General features: G+C 38.7%; 1 protein-coding gene across 2 annotated transcripts in view; it reads left to right on the top strand.

Annotated features, from left to right (window-relative positions):
* LOC105448630 (tyrosine-protein kinase Src64B) overlaps window positions 1-8,584 on the top strand; it is a 43,699-nt gene that overhangs the window by 543 nt on the left and 34,572 nt on the right. The gene's annotated exons all lie outside the window — the stretch shown is intronic.

Below are 8,584 nucleotides of genomic sequence, written 5' to 3'. Positions count from 1 at the left end.
GGGGGGGGGGGAGATAGAGAAAGACAGAGAGAATGTCTCGCTTGCATGGGGGCGTTACATTTATACGCGATGGGGGACGTTCCTGACATTGATCGTTGTTGCTATCACGTTATTACCATGCTTGCGATTACGATTACGGGTGCGTGGTATTAAGTTTCGTGGTAAGATAAGATGGAATTTTTACCTTGAATTACCTTGAACGGTCATTCGTGCGAACCCCAGGAGACTTCGATGCCTTCGGCTATTGTTGCCCGTTCGGTCTAGATAAGTCATTACGTCGACGCTGTCCTTCGAATGTAGAAACCCCCGTTAAACGGCGATAATTATTGAGACTGTGGTGGACAAAAGGCAAAAAGGACTTCCAAGAAAATTGAAAATGATTACGTCAGATAAAATATTTAGTCAAGTTTTTTTCTTTTTATATAGCATCAGTTATCCTAAAACAACATCTTTCGGAGTTTCTTCAGCCACCTGGCTCGACCGTGCATACAAATATTGTTTTAACGATATAAACAACGTCAAAAACGCGCTCATTACTTATATCGCTTAGGTCGTTATTGATGTCATTGCATGGCAACGCGATTGCTCCGCGTCAATTATTAGCCATTGATCGTGCATTCACGTGATCGTTTAAAATTATGACGAGTCTATAGTCGTCGATTTTGTCGTTTGTATATTCCGACCGTATATATAAGCTGCGTGTTGCGCCATAATTGTTAGTAACCCTAGAAAATGAGGGAAGGGACCCCTTCCTCGAAGCAGGCTTTGTTTTCCTACCTAGAAGGGCGTAACCGGCTAATCGCGTCCGAATGGGAAACCCTCCTCGAGGAAGAATCCGTTTTATCCTCTACATTACGTGCCTGAGACTGACACGGCTTTCTTCCGTTGCGCTAACCCGTAATTTATGTGCATTCGATTTTGATTTCGATTTGGGGCATTTAATCGCGCAAATGGGAGCATTGTAAGCTCCGTGTTCGACATTTCCTTGATTAATTGTCCGAATCGACGCCGCGAATCTATATTTCGTACTGCTGAAGAAATATGTAAGAAATGGGTGATATATTAAGGTATATGCTGGAATCACATTGAAATCATATTGAGCTCAACAGACGATAGCAAATTATCTTATTTACATGCGTCGCCATGCATTGCATATATGTGTGATTTATAATTATTATTCAGAATACAGAATATAGCATCTGAAAAAATATGGAATCTAGAACATAGAATCATTATTTGAAACCTTCGGTTTGGCCTCCTTAATACATTCTGCGTGTATGTGTTTGTGTACGTATGCCCACGTATAATTGCAACATGCGCTACATTGAATAAAATTAATATAAATATAGCGTAACGAAAATTTTTCAAACTCGATCGTAGTGGCAAAGTTAGAGCCGAAAATTATTATCTCGAATTATAAATGGTTATTGCTCACAGTATTAAATTTCTTATTTAAACAAAATAAATCCTTTTTAATTCGATATCTATATAATACTGACTGGACTTGTTTTTCACGACTGATTAAACTCTCGACATTAGACATTAAGACATTTTTATTTGCTGTCCGTCAGCCTGCGGCAATTCATTAATCGTTCGACAAATGAAGCTAGACAGAACTGAAATTGTGGGTCGACGGTGAGTGTCCTAATCGGCCCTTCAAATGCACGGGCGAGAATTGAATGTAACGAGCGCTCTCTCGATCGAGGCCGGCTTAAATGCAGGTCTGATTTAAGTTTAACCACGGAGCCCTTACGGTCGATTGACCGACCGCGCGCGCGGCCAACCTCGGCTTAACCTTTAAATCACGTTGGCGGCAAGCTCTCGCTTCCATCGGAAATTGCACGCGTCACCGTGCATCCTTGTGGGATAAATATCGCATGTGAGAGAGAGAGGGAGCGAGAGAGCGACAGACAAAGAGGGAGAGAGAAGTCCGGTGAGAGATTGGTGACCGCGAATTGGCCGCGAGCCTGGTAGAAGCTGCGTTTCACACGGAACCGTATATACAGCAACTTCCTTAACACGCTAAACACCGCACAAACTTCTTGATCTTAATTTCAAACGACCTTCGATTAACTGGATCCAACTAATCTTTATTAATTGAATTTAATTAACTTCGCGAAAGTCCGTCGAAACGTCGAAAGATCGCACGCCCGATATACATGCAATTTGCACTCGTTACCTTTTTTTTTTAATTGACTTTCTGTACGCTTTTAACTTCTAATTTTGAATTTTTATTTCATGAGAGTTATACATATACGTTCATACACACAGATATGCTGATAATTTTGATAGTTTTCACGTACGAGATTTTGTATTACTGATGTGTTTAGTCATGTAGGATTATGCGCTACTTGCTATATGGAGCACCATCGTTATTTCTCCCGCGAAGAGGCATCCCTTCCTCTTAAGCTTTTCACCGCGTTTGAAGTTATACGTACAATCGGGAATGCCAGTCGTTGGTGCAAAATTTTTGTTATAATCGTGCGACAATATTTGTATACGTTGCTCGTGTTATACGAGTGCTCCTCCATACACACATATTAGATCTCTTTTTTTTCTCTTTTCGATATGAGCTTTATTTTTTCCCCGTGAACGCGTGCATGATCGTTTTGGCGAGCCATACTTGGTGTGTGTGTGTGTACGTGTGTTGCCGTAACAGTTGAATGGCTATTCCAATATTTTACATCGCATATTGTTCGTTATTATAGATACTTAAAGGCGTCATAAATAACGTCTTGCGAGCCATGTGCGCGCGGCAACTTATTTTCCTATAAAATATTCTCGCGATTCTCAGCTCCGTCTGCGCAAATCTGCAGGAGGTGTCCATTACTCAATAATGACAATTCAATAACGACGTCTGTCTCAGAACCTCCGCCGCGCGCGCGTTATATAAACGGTGAAATTCTACACCTCTTGCTCCTCGGTGAATTCGTGTCGCGTGTCCCAGGGCCGAGCGGCTGCTAATTACCCGCTCGCTCGGTGCGCGTATATGAAACGACATTGCAGGTATTGGTAGTGAAATCATATTTATTTCTCGGCCTATTATTTGTATAGCGGTAAATCGACTTCGCGTGCCCCTTCCCCTCCCCTCCCTCCTGAGTCGTTGCCGCGGTTTTTCTCGGCCGCGCCGGCGAATTCATCATTACGCACGGCGCGCGGGCGATCGGCGCGGTCTCGGCGCGCCGCATTACGCCTTGTGTGCTTTCACCGCGCGCGCACACACACCTCGCCGTACACAACAACGCGAACGTTATCGTTTTGTATCCGATATCATTGTACCGGGGGGAACATTAATCAGGGGGTTGCGCGATGCAGAGAGATAAATTCGTTTTCGTGCGCCCGAGACCGCGCGCGGCAATGAAAAGGGAAAGGATTAAACGAGACGTCGTGCATTTGCGATTTGCATTTACGTAATTCCTGATTTTTCGGAAAAACTTCTTTGTCGAGGGAAACCGCACGGCGATCAAGCAAGCAGGGCGATGTTTGAATATATATATATATATATAGCAAGTTCCTTTACCGTATTTTACTATACGGACAGAATATAGTTTTAAAAAGTTGCACACTGTGTAGGACGTTGTACGCGGAATTTATGAAAGATTATACTTGTACAGTTTTGCGCAAAGGAATTTTTTTGAAATGTTATAAGTATTATAAACTTATAGTATATATTATATATTATATATTATATAGTAGGTATATACTCTCTAAATTTTCTGGAGAGACTTTTCACTCTTTTGGAGTGAGATTCATTCCAGAAAATTTAGAGAGTATTATAAGTATTATAAACTTTATAAACGGATATCCTTTTTTATACATTTTAAACGCTTATAAATTGCACAATACCCGAAAATAGACGTATTTCCAGATTGTGGACACATTAAGGATGCAATTTAAAATTATAATTTCGGTAATGCGTTTACTGTGTAAATACGTAAAAATATATCAGCATTCAGTGATTTCTAATTTCTTTAATGTAATTACTATGTTGGCTACTTATTTTTAACTAAAATGGAAATTAAATTTCTTCGACCGTATAATTGCATGAAAACGTGATTTATTTCGTGGAGGGACGTTCGAAATGAAATACACCAAAACAGCTGCTCGCTGACGCGTGAATGGCCGCCTTATAAACCTGACGTTTTATAGAAGCGAGTTTTATTTACGCTCGGCGACGGAAAATGAAATAGCTCCTCCTCGCGTCGCGTCTTTCACTTGCGCTTTCGTCACGCGTCTATAGCGAGAGAATGCGCAAATTTGCGGTTACCGTATATATCGTGCGCACCAGTCGTGTATTTTATATACACGAATGTGTCCGAAATTACAATAAATCACATTACGGTTCTAACTATCCGACTGCGAATATCATTCCGCGAATTATATATCGTGGCGATATTTATCTTGATCCACCATCCTGGTTGTTCACATCGTACACGCGATTTGACGCCACATTAGCGTTTACGGTAATCCAAGACCCGCTACTCGCCAGAAAAATTCCTGTTGCCTGTTGAACAGTACTTCCTTCAAATCTCTTTCTTCTTCGTTGTTCTTATGAATTCCATTAATTTTCGTGCGTCTCTCTCTCTCTCTCTCTCTCTCTCTCTCACTTGCTTGGCATTTACAATTTATAATCCACGTATCTACTACATAATTATTTTGCGTGACTATTACTGGTTAATGCATTCTTTTCTCTGCTCTTAATCAGCTGTTTTGAGAAAAGATTCTATCGTATAGACTATAAATATTCTCATTTGCTCACCCTGCATGATTCACAAAGCTATTAATTAGACGGGGGGGGGGGGGGATTGAGTGGCCCACTTAGGAAGCGATTCCGTGAAACGCAGGGAAGGAACATTTAGCTCCCCGAGGAACCACGAGGGCCTCATGTTGGAATCCCTCGGTCTATACGATAATTCCGAGAATATATCTCGTCCACGCCGCGACATGTTCGGTATCTCGCGATAGTCGCTCGTCCGTGCGCGATTAAGGTCGACTCGCAGACGAGTTATACCGGCCCCTATCGCAACACGGGGAATTCCGCGTGCCACTCGCGTGTCGCAGTTTTAGAAACGGAAACCTTTATCGGAGGAAGAAAGGGATATCCTGTGCACGCGCGTGCGTGTGCTTGGCGTCCGAGCTTCCTCTGATACAGTCTCGATGCGGACTATAACGAGATAATAGATATCCCGCAGAGCTGTGTTATTAGCACGTTGTCGCTTCAATCCTGATAGTCCCACTGGGCTCTATTAATATCTCGATTGAAGCGACCAATATCGTCGTGTGACTTTCAAGGTGAAAGACGTAGGATGTTTGCCCTTTTATTTTCGCGAAGGGTATCGATTAAATTTTAACTTTAAGTACGGTATAGGTCAAAAAAGGGAGAAACTTTTCCTTGTAAACAATAAAATCGTAAATTTGCGATAGAAAGTATCATAAATTTTGTTGTAGTTTTTTGTTTATAAAATCTCTCTTTATGTTTTTTTTTCTCTTACTCTGACATTTATCTCTAATTTCTTTTATTTATGCGGAATGATTAATTATATATGTGTTATATAGCTCTTATTATATCAAAAATTCGGAATTACTAGATTCGTATCGCTACACAGATTAAATTTATGATTTTATTTTAAAGCGTTACATTACATATTCGTAATCAAAACAGAATTTTAATATAGGCTAATGTATTTCTACATGGTATTCTAAATAGCTTCAAATTATACGCAATGTTATAAAATCATGTATTGAATACGTAATAACTGTTTCAATCAATTTTCCTGAATTAAATCTTTTCTTTACATGCAATTTTTTTAGCGATAGAAAGATCCGCGATCCTTGCGTGAAAAATAAAATAATTACGCGGACGTAGATTGAATTAAGTTTTTCCTTTGAGATTTTTCGTCGTTTAAAATCGCGGAAAATCTCATCGGTTTACTGAATCGACGACGCGACGTACAGTAGATATGCGGGATTAAGATTTTTCTTTCGTTCTGACGAGTCTCCTTTGTAAGTTTAAGCTTCGTCAAAAGTCCGCAGTCGTTTCTGCACCCCGGAAGACGGGGTGCGACCCGCTTGCCCAGCCACTTTTATCGCTCCATGCTTGAATAGGTGTTGTTTATTTTCTTTATTTTCTTATGTTCTTCGTCGAGACGTAGTGACGCCAACGAAAATTCTCACGAGAAAATCGTAGCAACATAAGTATCTACTATATTCTCACACTATATTTTCCTTTCTTGAAACACAATTATTTCGTGCACATTGGAGAATTCAGATGAGGGAAGAGTAGGCCCTTAAAAAAATGTTGGACTATAAAAGAGACGTGACGGAATGAAGAGTATATCACTTGATTAAAGTTACAAAATTGTTCGAAAGACTAGACACGTAGAAAATATATTATTTAAGATTAGGGTACAGCAGAGTAATTTGAATAGTGGGGTAATTTGGATAACAGTAAGCATTTGCAAGAATTTCGGAAAAATGAGAGATTTTAAGATACATTTCATTAGATCAATATTTGATCCAAATTACCTCACTATTCAAATTACCTCGATATACCCTAATAGAATTACGTAGGATTGTTATAATTATTATGAATAGTAGTACAATAATTTACTGTGTATTATTAATAGAAAAAATATTAAATTAAAAAATTACTAAATAAAATAATGTATTTAGTAATTATATCATCAGGCTAAGTATATATTTTTGGGTTAACGTTTTATCATTCGCGGATGATAATTTTTCTAGAAAAGTAGAAATAATTGACGCAATTATTTTCTATAATAATGAATTATATGATAGTAATGTTTTGTATGATAGTAATTTTTTCGTGATTAGAATAAAATTTCGAGATTTTTTTTTTTTTTAATTTGAATGACCAAAAATTAAAGAAGATAGCTGTTGAGTCTTGCTTATTGATTTTAAAGCAGGGGATTCGACGATGTAGGTGTAGCGTTTGAATATATCCGGGTATACACGAAAAGCGTATATAGGAGGGGTGCTTCATCCTGGTCAATTCTGCAACCCTAGAAGTGGGGAATGATTCTATCTGGTTTGCCGACGAACTCGTGGCGCCATGATATCTGTATACTATACGCGCTGGTCCGTCCCCTCGTTAATGATTCAGCGCTAATGCTAACACATTCGATCAGCGCCGACGTGGAAATCATGCACACAGTCACGTCAGGAGCCCGACTAAACGCCGAGGCTTTTATTTCGCGATCAACATGAATATTAACTCGTTAAGCCGATAATCCCATTTCGTCCATTGTTTTTAGTGCTTTAAATAGCACAATGACCTGAAACGGACGTCACCGCGCGACATGTTGCACCGAATTTTAATGCCGAAATCTTTTTCAGTGATTAATAAGCATAAACTTTGGTAATTTCATCATTTTTGTAAAATTTTTTTTGTAAATCTTTATTCTCGAAATCCACGTTTGGATATTTATATAAAAATTTATTTGATTGATTGTAATTATATCACACTATATAATTAATATTAAAAAGATAATTAAATATTCATTTTTTTCATGTAACCGTTATAAATAATATAGGTTAGCTTTCGATTTTAGACGATTTCAATCAAATATTTTATATACATAATACATGTTTTAGAAATAAAAAATATGAAATAGAATATATATTTACGTTTCTTTTCAAAGGGCTAGACTGGAGGGAAATTTTGTTACGTACATTTACTTTATGTAACACAGTTTCCTGCATTATAAAAGAATGAAAGAAAGCGAAGATCTACGACGTTATCTAAAAAGGGTATCCCTCTTCGGATCGTTTGCTCCCATCTTAAACGACGTTGAAAGCCTTGTGATCTTATTTCGGTGCTGTACAACTTCAAAGTGGTTAATGACCCAATTTGGCGAATATACCCCATGGTATTGTCATGTGATCCATTACTTTAAGAAAAATAGTATTCGTTTATATTTTCTTCGTGTTTACATATACGTTTCAATATATATATATTATATTCAATATATTCAATAACAACAGATATATACAAGAAAAATCATGACTTTTCCAATTAATGCACAGAGGCGAGAAATAATCTCGATAGTTGCTTCAATACATTAGAAAGTAAATTAATTGCATTAATCTTGCACAGTCATGTGTTGGTATCTGCGCGGCAGTGTTTTCGTATTCCAAGGAATATATATCGTGATGACCTAATTGCGCATAATCAAAGACGAGCGGTTTGCGTGGGATGGCTTTGTTTATCGTATTAGTTCGAATGCCGCATAAGTTTGAGTACCAACATAAACAATCTTTGCAGCAATGTGCAGACTTCCATCCGGCGATTAAACTAACCCTGCATCAGTACAATACAACAGCACGTATTCACCCCGGATAACATTTTAGAGAAGAGATTGCATCTATTATATATGTTTGCAACATATATAACGCGCACTATTATGAATGAACGTATTAAATCCTACCTGTTAATTTTCTCGTGCCATCATTTACGCGTAGAATATCGCGGAAACGGTTCTCGGGGAAAATTTAGTTCCGCCCTCGCACCTTGGCGGTACCAACCACGGGGGCTGTCTCTTATACACATCTCTGAGCGGGCTGG

Source organism: Wasmannia auropunctata, unplaced genomic scaffold (genome assembly GCF_000956235.1).
Source record: "Wasmannia auropunctata unplaced genomic scaffold, wasmannia.A_1.0 LD336083.1, whole genome shotgun sequence".
NCBI classification, from domain to species: Eukaryota; Metazoa; Arthropoda; class Insecta; order Hymenoptera; family Formicidae; genus Wasmannia; species Wasmannia auropunctata.
The sequence above is the reverse complement of the archived record's forward strand: the minus strand, read 5'-3'. Positions and strand labels throughout refer to the sequence as shown.